This window comes from Procambarus clarkii, chromosome 74 (genome assembly GCF_040958095.1).
Source record: "Procambarus clarkii isolate CNS0578487 chromosome 74, FALCON_Pclarkii_2.0, whole genome shotgun sequence".
NCBI lineage: Eukaryota > Metazoa > Arthropoda > Malacostraca > Decapoda > Cambaridae > Procambarus > Procambarus clarkii.
The window spans coordinates 14928629-14942716 of NC_091223.1; the positions used below are offsets into that span (position 1 = coordinate 14928629).

The following is a 14088-nucleotide window of genomic DNA, read 5'->3' on the forward strand; positions in this document are numbered from 1 at the left end:
GTAGCCTCGCGTTATCACAAGGTTAACCTTATAATAACCTGATCTACAAGAGCTGCTCTTTAGTATTATATATTAATCAAGGTCAAGTCAAGCATATTATCACTGTGCTTGTCTTAACTGCTGATATGCAGAATTTAAGAATATATCAACAAAAAAATTTCTTAGTTACGATTGTGTATTCAGTATGCAAATGAGTTCGCACCCAGCACTGGCTTACCCCAAGGTCTGGTAGATCAAATTTCAGGTCAGGGGAAATCGCAGACATTTCTCACTGATCCTGCTTGCTCTTGTATCAAATATCGAGACACACAGAAAGAAACACACACCCAAGGCAAGTGGGTTACCTTGCTCATGAGCTCTTCGTCACCTTCATTATTTATGAACACCTTTATTAACAACAATTAATTACAATTTTGCCTAATTTGAGGAAGTCAGTTAGGTCTTGTTAGAGTGAAGATAATGCTGGTATTCACTGTCACACAGGACAGAGGGTCATACACACACACACACACACACACACACACACACACACACACACACACACACACACACACACACACACACACACACACACACACACACACATACATACAATAGGTCTAAACTGTAGGCTGAAGCACATATATATCATGGGCTACAATCAACTACATTAGACTGTATTTACGTTTCAATGTACGAATATGAAAATACAATTTTCCTATTGTGTACTGTCACCTGCCTCCGAGCTGATGCCAGGTACACTTACCTACTTAGTGAGTGGCAGCCCGGTGTCTTCTTGGAGTAATAGGCCGGTGGCCATTTTATGGCAGCCTAGTGCCTTCCAGGTATGGCAGCCCTGGTGTGGCAGATCACGTTTGCCCAGTGCAATAGCACATGTACAGACTCGCAGCAGTGTGGTTGACCACAGTGGCAGGGAGTGTTATGGGAAGGGGATCATAATATTTACACAGCGAGTGACGAGTTAGGCGAGCAGACAGGAAAACCTTGGCTCATTTTATTTTCTGGAGACCGAGCGCCAACGTGTTGTGAAGGTTGTGAATACGTCTACACCAGTGGTCACCACTCTGGCCATGAATGACTCAAGTTGTACTCGCTTATGATGCTTGTCATGGGTACTCAACATCTTTATTGAAATTTAGCATTTTTTAAATTTTTAAATTTTGCCCCGAAGGGCGAGTTTATTGGACAGCGCCACTCATCTTGTGAGTGGACACACCGCCATAGTGACAGTATTGGGCAGCGCCACTCATCTTGTGAGTGGACACACCGCCATAGTGACAGTATTGGGCAGCGCCACTCATCCTGTGAGTGGACACACCGCCATAGTGACAGTATTGGGCAGCGCCACTCATCCTGTGAGTGGACACACCGCCATAGTGACAGTATTGGGCAGCGCCACTCATCCTGTGAGTGGACACACCGCCATAGTGACAGTATTGGGCAGCGCCACTCATCCTGTGAGTGGACACACCGCCATAGCAGCATGTACAACACCCCCCAATAGGAAGAAAACCCGCTGGGTTGTTCGTCCTGTCACCTGTACCCAGACACAGCTGGGAGTTTTGCATTAGGCTGCGTTATCCTAATTACAGAGGGAAGAACAAGATACCATGCCGTTAATAACAGGAGATGTAATAATGTTATCATACAACAATGAAGGCATGATAATACTAGTGTTTAAAGCTATCCAAGGCTTTAAAAATGCTTTACTTTACAAACTGGAAGATGCAGAAACACGAGTGGTTTTGACTGGTGTCTGAAGGCCAAGAGTGGCCAAGAGTGGCCAAGAGTGGCCACAAACATAGTGGCCAAGAGTGGCCACAAACATAGTGGCCAAGAGTGGCAAACATAGTGGCCAAGAGTGGCCAAGAGTTCACACAAACACACCTTCTTGCAAAGCTCATACCCTACTTCACACACAGAGATCACACTAACGTGATGCATCAAATGAACGTCTGGGATGCTCCCGGACGCAGGTTCGAATCCTCGTCACGGCCCTTGTGGATTTGTTCATACCCTACTTGTTTTTTTCCCTGGAGCCCGATCCATTAAGCGTTTACCCGTCCAGGGGCCAGATTCACGAAAGCACTGACGCAAGCACTTACGAACGTGTACAACTTTCCTCAATCTTTGTACGGCTTTGGTTACATTTATTAAACAGTTTACAAGCGTGAGAACTTGCCATTCAACTGTTGTTATTGTTATAAACAGCCTCCTGGTGCTTCCGAGCTCATTAACTGTTTAATAATTGTAAACAAAGCCGCCAAAGATTGAGAAAAGATGTATAGGTTCGTAAGTGTTTGCGTAAGTGCTTTCGTGAATCTGGCCGCAGGTCGCCAGTTAGTGTGGCAGACGGGAGTGGAGGAACAATGCTCCAGTTGTGGACCCCAGCCACAGTCCTCCCGCATGCGGGGCCAGTAACTTACACTGTGATGTTACTTCGAAACTTGGCAAGTAGCCCTGTGATGCTCTGTTGTACTTGGCTAAGTATGCTTGTGGGGGGTTGAGCTTCAGCTCTTCGACCACCCCCTTAACCTTCGGTGATCAAGTTCTAGAGTCTTGTGTATCCTCCACATACTGAAAACAATTCTTTCAAATGTTTGTAGCTCATTTGGGTTATTTGCACTTCATTTCCTTATTCGTGTACCGTTCCTGTACCATACCTGGAGTAGATTCTGGGAATTCTATGACTTGTGATTGCTTGATCCAACAGACTGTTGCTTGGAGCGGCCCGCAGGCCCATGCGTATGTCCTTGCCCCATTTTCCAATGAGTATTTCGTATGTGGAGATCATGTCTTCTCTGGGTCTTCTTTTTTTCAGTGACGTAGACTTTAATTACCTCTAGTGTTAAGTCGTAGCTCATAAACTACCGTTCAGCTCTGGTAACAGTCTGATGGTACACCTCTACACGTTCTCCATCTTCGGTTTGTATTTAATACAAATAAGAACTCCATTACAAATAAGAACTCCATTACAAATAAGAACTCCATTACAAATAAGAACTCCATTACAAATAAGAACTCCATTACAAATAAGAACAGGTAAGGGAGCCGGTCGGCCGAGCGGACAGCACGCTGGACTTGTGATCCTGTGGTCCTGGGTTCGATCCCAGGCGCCGGCGAGAAACAATGGGCAGAGTTTCTTTCACCCAATGCCCCTGTTACCTAGCAGTAAAATAGATACCTGGGTGTTAGTCAGCTGTCACGGGCTGCTTCCTGGGGGTGGAGGCCTGGTCGAGGACCGGGCCGCGGGGACACTAAAAAGCCCCGAAATCATCTCAAGATAACCATGTTGGCGCTGCATAATTCAGAATTGGTTTGACATTGACTTAGCTGTGGTTGAGCTTCAGCTACTGGGCGATGATTCTTAACCCAGCTCTATTGGTGTAGAGTATATGTGCAGAGTGAGCCTCTTGTCGTGGCGCCTGAGGATGGCACTCCCCTTCCCCCTCCCTCTTCCTCCTCACGAGTATGCCAAGAGTGTGATAAGGTGTGGATTTCCCCGAGGGGGTGTGGCAGAGGTGTGTGGGGGGAGGGAGAGTGAGGGGAGAGAGCAGGCAAGCAGGTAGGAGTGAGGGGGAGAATAGATAGGTATCCAGTTGTAAATGGATTAGCAGGCCGTGTTCCAAGGAAAACCAGGAGCCATGAAAGGGGGAACACTGAGCCTGCTGAGAGAGAGAGAGAGAGAGAGAGAGAGAGGGAGAGAGAGAGGGAGAGAGAGAGAGAGAGAGAGAGGGGGGGGGGGGAGAGGGCGTGAGAGGAGGCCCTTCAAGGCCCGGATGTGGCAGCTTGGGAACATGGAGTCCTGCTCCTTGCCCGGGCTAGACCAGTCCACTTCCTCCTGTCATCCTGCAACCCGTCCTCTTCCCTCACACGTCTCTATTTTAACGGAACCTACCAATCCCTTAATAATATCCTACGCTATTGTTGACGTTTTCTATGCGTCGGACTCGATGGGTTAGGTAGGTAGGTAGGGGTTACTACGGGTTATGCAAATCACATGCTGCTCGGACAGCTATTGAAACTGTCTCCAGGTATATCCCAGGTAATACGTTCTTGGTTCACGATCAAGGGGGACCCGAGTTCGGTCTCCAGGCAGGGTAGTAACGTTTGGGAATGTTTCCTTTCACCTAATGCCTCTGTTCATCTAGCCGTATAATAGGTACCCTGGGAGCTAGGGAATTGTTGTGGGAAGCATCCTGGGGGAGATTAGTAGTTGGCCTAGCCCTAGACACGGGCTAGGTCTAGCCCCTAGACTAGGGGGACCTCGATAGGCACTGGCTTGCTGTCCCCGACGTCAGAAATTATACTAACGTGGAGAATACAATTGAGTAAACATGATTACAACAGGACAAATCGTAAATGTAGAATATATTACATGTGCTGCATCAAACAACCTGGTTGATCAGACCACCAGTCAGGAAACTTGGTCAGAGCGCTGGGTTACTCCCTATTCCCCACCTGGGTTACTGCACAGGTCTGTCTTCCCCTACTATGGTATAAAATAGGTCAGCCTCCCCCAACTATGGTACAAAATAGGTCTGCCTCCCCTACTATGGTACAAAATAGGTCTGCCTCCCCCTACTATGGTATAAAATAGGTCTGCCTCCCCCTACTATGGCACAAAATAGGTCTGCCTCCCCCCTACTATGGCACAAACAAGGTCTGCCTCCCCCAACTATGGTATAAAATAGGTCTGCCTCCCCCTACTATGGCACAAAATAGGTCTGCCTCCCCCCTACTATGGCACAAACTAGGTCTGCCTCCCCCAACTATGGTACAAAATAGGTCTGCCTCCCCCTACTATGGCACAAAATAGGTCTGCCTCCCCCCCTACTATGGCACAAACTAGGTCTGCCTCCCCCAACTATGGCACAAACTAGGTCTGCCTCCCCCAACTATGGTATAAAATAGGTCTGCCTCCCCCCCTACTATGGCACAAACTAGGTCTGCCTCCCCCAACTATGGTACAAACTAGGTCTGCCTCCCCAACTATGGCACAAACTAGGTCTGCCTCCCCTACTATGGCACAAAATAGGTCTGCCTCCCCCTACTATGGCACAAACTAGGTCTGCCTCCCCCAACTATGGCACAAAATAGGTCTGCCTCCCCCCTACTATGGCACAAACTAGGTCTGCCTCCCCTACTATGGCACAAACTAGGTCTGCCTCCCCCAACTATGGTACAAAATAGGTCTGCCTCCCCCCTACTATGGCACAAACTAGGTCTGCCTCCCCCAACTATGGCACAAAATAGGTCTGCCTCCCCCAACTATGGTACAAAATAGGTCTGCCTCCCCCCTACTATGGCGCAAAATAGGTCTGCCTCCCCCAACAATGGCGCAAAATAGGTCTGCCTCCCCCCACTATGGCACAAAATAGGTCTGCCTCCCCCAACTATGGTACAAAATAGGTCTGCCTCCCCCAACTATGGTACAAAATAGGTCTGCCTCCCCCAACAATGGCGCAAAATAGGTCTGCCTCCCCCCAACTATGGCACAAAATAGGTCTGCCTCCCCCCACTATGGTACAAAATAGGTCTTGGCACCACTTGGTTGTCTTGGCACCATCTACGACAACAACCTGTCCGATCCACATCAAGTTTGTGGCGTTCTGAAGGCAGTGTTTATGTAATTTAGATGATGATTTAGTTTTGTGTAATATGGCTGTAAGGTTTATTGCAAGATTGGTAAGAAGGAATTACATGTTATTTACTAGGGATTACGAACTAGCTTGTTAGAAATCAGAAGGTTCAGTAATATGTTGAGTGTGATTGTCTCTCTCTCTCTCTCTCTCTCTCTCTCTCTCTCTCTCTCTCTCTCTCTCTCTCTCTCTCTCTCTCTCTCTCTCTCTCTCTCTCTCTCTCTCTCTCTCTCTCTCTCTCTCTCTCTCTCTCTCTCTCTCTCTCTCTCTCTCTCTCTCTCTCTCTCTCTCTCTCTCTCTCTCTCTCTCTCTCTCTCTCTCTCTCTCTCTCTCTCTCTCTCTCTCTCTCTCTCTCTCTCTCTCTCTCTCTCTCTCTCTCTCTCTCTCTCTCTCTCTCTCTCTCTCTCTCTCTCTCTCTCTCTCTCTCTCTCTCTCTCTCTCTCTCTCTCTCTCTCTCTCTCTCTCTCTCTCTCTCTCTCTCTCTCTCTCTCTCTCTCTCTCTCTCTCTCTCTCTCTCTCTCTCTCTCTCTCTCTCTCTCTCTCTCTCTCTCTCTCTCTCTCTCTCTCTCTCTCTGTATATATATGTATGTATGAACACGTTGTACTGAACGGGGTGAGAATAGCTTGAGATACCTCCTTGAGGCTACCTTGAGGTGCTTCCGGGGCTTAGTGTCCCCGCGGTCCCGGTCGTCGACCAGGCCTCCTGGTTGCTGGACTGATCAACCAGGCTGTTAGACGCGGCTGCTCGCAGCCTGACGTATGAGTCACAGCCTGGTTGATCAGGTATCCTTTGATACCTCATCCCTTTGTGTGTATTTATTTCTCAATATACTTCAAATCAGGCCCCTCCTCCCTCCTAGGCCAGCGACTCTCCTTCCACGGGATGCAACCCACAACAGTCGTCTTGCATCCAGGAACCTGTTGCCTGCTAGGTTAACATAGACATCATTTGTTTTTATTTATAGGCATCAAGTGCGTCAGAGTTTGGCAAACGTCTGGCCCTGAATTGTCGTGTAGTCATCATGAACCAAAGGTTGGAATGGCCTGTATCTCGCTCTCAGATTGTTAAAACCTTATATAACGTTAGGTTAGGTTGGTTTGGATTAGGTTAAGTTAGGTTGGTTTATGTTGGGATGGATTAGGTTAAATTGATGATTGATGAAGATTAAGCCACCCAAAAGGTGGCACGGGCATGAATAGCCCGTAAGTGGTGGCCCTTTTAAGCCATTACCAGTATCAAGACCTGATACTGGAGATCTGTGGAGGTGCGAATGCACCCTGCATGACGGGAGATGTCTCCTTTGTGAATGTGTTGAGATGAAGATGAAGCCACCCAAAAGGTGGCACGGGCATGAATAGCCCGTAAGTGGTGGCCCTTTTGAGCCATTACCAGTATCAAGAGCTGATACTGGAGATCTGTGGAGGTGCGACTGCACCCTGCGTGACGAGAGATGTCTCCCGTGGGATTAGGTTAAGGTTAGGTTGATTTATGTAGAGTTGGATTAGGTTGGTTTAGGCTAGGTGGAGCAAGGTTTTAAGTAGGATTTAAATTCCGTTGGTGACGTGTGTGTTGTGTGGAGGCTGCGACATGTGTGGGTGTGGGTGATGTGAGGTGTGTGTGGCTCCTGGTGGTGAATATATTGTAGTGTTGGTCACTCTGCCAACACAGCGAGGTGTTGCTAGCCCACGCTAGGCTACCATAGTCGCGTCATTCATGGGGGTTTGTGTGTTTGATTATATTTAGAAGCCTGCTTAGGCTAGTACTCTCCCGCATGCGAAGGTGGATAGCCTGACCCTTAATTACAGTACGATGGATGTACTAATGCGAGTGTTCGGGCCAAGGTGAGTGTTAAAAGTTCATCTTTTATGTAAATAAAGTGGAGTTTAATATTTCCCCCTCAAGTCACACATGGGAAGGCCAAATATGCAAAATAGTGCATGCACATAACTGAATTTTCCACACCTGCCATCATTAGATCGATGTGGACTGCATGGTTGGTAACTGTGTAACATGGCTCACCACAGATGTGAACTGGTATATCTTATAAATATGTACAGGTCACTCCAGACGCGCGCCCTAACCCACTGGACTACGATATAATGTAAATGTTTCAAGCTGGGATCCGGGCCGAATCCACCAAAGTCTCTAGGCACCAAGCTGGTGGCCTATCTAAGTTTTCACAAATTACTCGCGTACACTCTGGCGTAGGTAATGGCGTTCCCCAACAACCGCTCCCTTCAACTAGGAAACCAGAATAGCGTGATATAGCTTTGGGAAATTTTAAATTTTGCCCCGAGGGGCGAGTTTATTTGGCAGCGCCACTCATCTTGTGAGTGGACACACCGTCATAGTGACAGTATTGGGCAGCGCCACTCATCTTGTGAGTGGACACACCGTCATAGTGACAGTATTGGGCAGCGTCACTCATCTTGTGAGTGGACACACCGTCATAGTGACAGTATTGGGCAGCGTCACTCATCTTGTGAGTGGACACACCGCCATAGCAGCATGTACAACACTCCCCCAATAGGAAGAAAACCCGCTGGGTTGTTCATCCTGTCACTTGTACCCAGACACAGCTGGGACTTGCTTAACTGTCTCAAGTGGAAATGATTTTCCACACAATATATCACACTATTTTGATTTCCTAGTGCGTATGGTGTCCTAAGTACCTAGGAGAGGGAGAGGCAATGTGTTTATGGCTTGAAGTAATACTTAAGTCACTGGAAAGCAAATGAGAGAGAGAGATGGGGAAGACGAAAAGCAGGCGGTGTCTGCTGCACCAGCCGCCCGCCAGCCTACTTGTCAGAATGGCGCCACCCGCCATACCTCAGCTTCCTCTAGTGACTCAGCTGCCAACACGAACTGCTTTTCGATCCCGGGCGACATTCGTGTTGTAGAGTATGCTTGGTTTCGTCTGCAGGCGAGGCTAGGTACTGCTAGGGCGCCTTGCCTCCCCCTCTTGGGGTACTAGAGAAGCGCTCCCAAGCCTCACTCCCTCCCGCCTCCCCCTCACACCTCCATCTTGACGGACCCAACAACAACAACTGTTCATTATAGCTGCACCTCACTCAACATTCACGCGCCATTGAGGTTATGGTCACCATGGGACGGACTAGCGCGAGGATGACTGCAGACAACCAGGGACCCCTTGTTCTGCCGCCTGCTCCTACACATTAAGGCGGGTGGTATGTGTACCTCACATGTGCGTCCGCCCGCCCGCCCGGGGGCCACTGGACGCCTTTCTCATTTTAAATTTTAATTTTGCCCCAAGGAGCGAGTTTATTGGGCAGCGCCACTCATCTTGAGTGGACGCCTTTCTTGATTGATTGATGAAGATTAAGCTACCCAAAAGGTGGCACGGGCATGAATAGCCCGTAAGTGGTGGGGCCCTTTTGAGCCATTACCAGTATCAAGAGCTGATACTGGAGATCTGTGGAGGTGCAACTACACCCTGCGTGACGGGAGATGTCTCCCGTGGACGCCTTTCTTAGTCCTCTCCTAATCTTATCCATGAATTTTATCCCTATAAGTAATTCATGTTGAGATTTAGATTTTTTCAATTAATGTTTTTTTGGGAGGTTGAATTAGTACATTGTGAAGTGAAGCAGCCTGCACCAGTAGACCTGAGGTAGAAGTCCATGTGAAGATACATCATCGAGAATGAATGAGATTTCTTATTGTTGCCGCCAGAGGCTGCTAGTATATTGTGCACCCCATACCCACCAAACACACACCGAAACTACGACGTTGGTACAACGTTCGAACAAGTTTTAACCCCACCTAACCAGTTATAACAACCAATATAGCAAGTTGTAACAACGTTCTAATACGTCATAAACACGTTAAGCCAAGATGTAACAACTTTATTACAAGTTGTAACAAGCGGAAAATAGAAACAGTTTATGTTTGTGTTTCCAGGGTACTTATCTCGTGAAGCGGTATATTAAATCAAATGAGCTCATAAAAATTTAGCTCATCTCTAAATGGCTCCATTTTTATCACAGTGTTAAGATGTAATGCTTAAGAGTGTGTGAGTGTGTCTGTCCACAGACTTTACACTTCACTTCATGTACATCACTATACAAGCCTAATGGCTAGAGATACTTGTTCACGGGCTCACTATAGCCCGTGCTACACAGACATTTCGTTCTGAGTAGCTAAATCTAAAACAACAACAACAACAGATACTTGTAGCCGAGTTGTATGAGGGAGCCTTACTATAAGCCTTGGCCGTAAGACAACAAGGAGACAAGACAAAGTTGTGAGCGAAATGTTAAACTACTGCCCATCCTGTAGGCGAAGGTTCGTGTTAATTATTAATTATTAACCGATTACAATAGGGAGAGTCGGGATGATTGGCTAGGATTCTAGATAACTAGCCATTAAAGGCACCAGACAGCTCCACCTATTTGGTCACCACTTGGTCCGGGAGACATCTCCCGTCACGCAGGGTGTAGTTGCACCTCCACAGATCTCCAGTATCATCTTTTGATACTGGTAATGGCTCGAAAGGGCTACCACTTACGGGCTATTCATGCCCGTGCCACCTCTTGGGTGGCTTAATCTTCATCAATCAATCAACCAGACAGCTAATATCCCAGGCACCAGTATGGCTTGTTATATGTCTTGCTCCTACACTTTATTTCCAAGAAAGTCGACCGCGTTCTCAGTTCTGGTAGCCGGAGCAGAGCTTTTGACTCTTTGGTGAGCATCAGTCGCGTGACGACGTTGTGCTCTGAGGCCGGACACGCCCGTTGGACACGGGGGCCAGGTAACTATTTAGCAAGTGTTAAACGGCACGAAGTTTGTGGTAGTGGGTGTGCTGGGTGTTAAACACTGCGGGAAGGACGCCACGCTCATCACTCAGCCTCCAGGCGCGCCCACCACCTAACTTGACTAGCTGTCTCTTGTGGACTGTTTCCAGGCCAATTACTGGACTAGAATTGTGCTCGAGGTCGACAGTTTGGTCCAGGACCAGGCCTACGCTCCAGGTGACCTTTTGGACCAGGACCACGCTCCAGGTGACCTTTTGGACCAGGACCACGCTCCAGGTGACCTTCTGGACCAGGACCACGCTCCAGGGTGACCTATTGGACCAGGTCCACGCTGGAGATGTCTTTTAGGACCAGGGCCACGCTCCAGGTGACTTTTAGGACCAGGACCACGCTCCAGGTGACTTTTAGGACCAGGACCACGCTCCAGGGTGACCTATTGGACCAGGTCCACGCTGGAGATGTCTTTTAGGACCAGGGCCACGCTCCAGGTGACTTTTAGGACCAGGACCACGCTCCAGGTGACTTTTAGGACCAGGACCACGCTCCAGGTGACTTTTAGGACCAGGGCCACGCTCCAGGTGACTTTTAGGACCAGGACCACGCTCCAGGTGACTTTTAGGACCAGGACCACGCTCCAGGTGACTTTTAGGACCAGGACCACGCTCCAGGTGACCTATTGGACCAGGCCCATGCTCCAGGTGACCTTATGGACCAGGACCACGCTCCACTGCTATTTAAAATAGCAGTATATTTGTGTACTTATACTCGCCTAGTTTTACTTACCGGAGATGAACTTCAGCTCTTTGATCCCGCCTCTTAATCTTCAGTCAACTAACGTACTCGCTCCCAAGTTTATTGGGCACTACCATATCTTCATTTAAAGATGTGTATAGAGTTTCTCTTTTCACCTCATAATGTATTTTGACATGTTCCTTGGTGGTCTTCCTCTTGATGTGGCTGTGGAGTAATTTGAGTCCCTTGCTGTAGCTACAATGTCCTTTTCAATTTTCCTGTCTGTTTCTTTGTTCTCGTCCTGAAAGACTCATTCCTGGGCCTCTGGCGCTCCTCTCTGCTCTTTGACAGTCTTTTGTTTCTGTAAATGTTCAGTGCTCTCATGTTTAAGCGGTTTGATTCCATTTATTGAGCTGGTTCTCGTGATATACCTTAAAGAAAGTATTTCCTCGCTGTTTTCCCTTTCGGTATGCCATACTTGTACCTCCTGCTGTCCTTGCAGACCAGCGCGTCCTTACTTGGACTTGAACTTAGATGTCCAAAGGGTTTGGAAAGGATTGGGTAGGAAGAGGGATAGGGGAAGGCGAAATTCTGGAAATTGAAAATTGAAACAAGTTTATTGAGGTAAAATACACACAAATGGATGAGGTAGCTCAAGCTATTCTCACCCCGTTCAGTACATCGTGTTAATACATACATATACACACATCACAAAGCAATAAACATATTACCAAACATTCTGAGAGATAAACATCTACATTTCCTAAATTCTGGAAGAGGATGTGGGTGTAGAGAGAGAAGTTTTAAAGTTCGGTGGCCTGTTCACCTCTCAAAATTTGCCAGTGCAGGCTACTAAACATATGGCCCTGTATGACTAACCATCCTGCGAGATGGGGACTTGTATTACCACTGCTACCTTATTCACTCTTGTGTTGATGATATCCTCATAATGCACCCAGAGTCTGCCAGTGCAGACTGCTTATCACATTCCTCTGTATGACTAACCATCCTGTCTGATGGGGATTTTTTAGCATCACGTAGCTAGCTTTTTGACACACTGTACTCCCCTTCATATAGTTTAGTGTAGCTGCACAAATGCGGATGTACCTAATATATTAATAATATAAAAGGCCTGTATCTGAGACCAGATTCTCAGATACCAATGTAATCACTCAAAGTGAATATCTGGCTCATCATTGGCCCAACCTGGTGGACTAATTAGTGTTGACCTGGAACGTTTCTCATTGCTGCTTCCAATAATTAACCTCGTCATGAACCTGTATCCCCTGGGGATTCATTGTTCTCCCAATCTGTCGTGTCATCATGCTTGAAATCCCGCCATGATTAGAGTCGAATACTTGTTCTCACTTACAGCCGAGAAAGCTTTCGACCAGGGCCTTCGTTAGCCGGGTTTTTCTTATGCTTTTAGGCTGGTTCTTGTGTTGTGTTGTCGAGGGTTGTATAGCACTGTGATCACTATCTTAGACTCTCTTAAGAGCCTTAAGTTCTTAGGCTCTCTTAAGAGCCTTAAGTTCTTAGGCTCTCTTAAGAGCCTTAAGTTCTTAGGCTCTCTTAAGAGCCTTAAGTTCTTAGGCTCTCTTAAGAGCCTTAAGTTCCTTGGCTCTCTCATTCCTGTGATTCCTGTTGCATAGACCTAGTTATTGGATCCTTCAGAGCCTAGGACTGGGGACCACCTCGAATGACCTGTGTACTCACCTAGTTGTGCTTGTTGGTGTTAAGCTTCGGCTCTTTGGGCCCGCCTCTCGACTGTCAATCAACTGGTGTACAGATTCCTGAGCCTGCTGGGCTCTATCATATCTACATTTGAAACTGTGTATGGAGTCAGCCTCCACCACATCACTGCCTAATGCATTCCACCTGTTAACTACTCTGACACTGAAAAAGTTCCTTCTAACGTCTCTGTGGCTCATGTGGGTACTCAGTCTCCACCTGTGTCCCCTTGTTCGTGTCCCACCCGTGCTCCTGTGCGTGCGTGTGGTATGTTGGTTTGGAAAGTTTTCTTGTTTGGTAATCAGGTTGTCTTAGTGGTGGTGATGGTGGTGGTAGTGGTGGTGCTGATATTATCATACCTGCAGATGGTGCTGGTAATGGTGGTGGTGTTGTTGGTAGTGACTGCTGGTGCTTTCAGTGGTGGTGGTGGTGGTGGTGGTGGTGGTGATGGTGGCCGCGCTGGTCACTTGTCCCACTGACCTCAGTTTCCATGATTTTCTCCTCACGATGGATAGCTGTAGGTAACTTGCTTCATGTACACACACAGCCAGCCGGGTGTGTGTGTACGTGTGTGTGTGTGTGTGTGTGTGTGTGTGTGTGTGTGTGTGTGTGTGTGTGTGTGTGTGTGTGTGTGTGTGTGTGTGTGAAAAAGAATTTGTAGTTAGTAATAGTTGATTGACAGTTGAGAGGCGGGCCGAAAGAGCAGAGCTCAACTCCCGCAAGCACAACTAGGTGAATACAACAAGGTGAATACACACACACACACACACACACACACACACACACACACACACACACACACACACACACACACACACACACACACACACACACACACACACCACTTGTATTCAGATCAACTCGCATATACGTGAGATGCACATTAAAAGGCACACACGTCAACACTAATATATGCGCACGTACGCGCGCACACATGAAGCAAGAGAGATGATCCAGACATACAAAATACTCAGAGGTAACGATGGTACGGATAACACACACAATTGCATAAATGAAAGATGCGTATACACACGGGAGTCACAAGCATTTGAGAACATTGCTTTTAGCTCAAGAATCACAGACACGCGAAGAGCTGTGATAGACAGGCGATGAGTCACAATAACGTGGCTGAAGTATGTTGACCAGACCACACACTAGAAGTTGAAGGGACGACGACGTTTCGGTCCGTCCTGGACCATTCTCA

The 14088-nt window shown here is 47.6% G+C and overlaps 1 protein-coding gene across 1 annotated transcript in view; it reads left to right on the forward strand.

The window, feature by feature from the left end:
• The window catches only part of LOC123767354 (uncharacterized), a 126182-nt gene that overhangs the window by 14418 nt on the left and 97676 nt on the right, over positions 1-14088 (forward strand).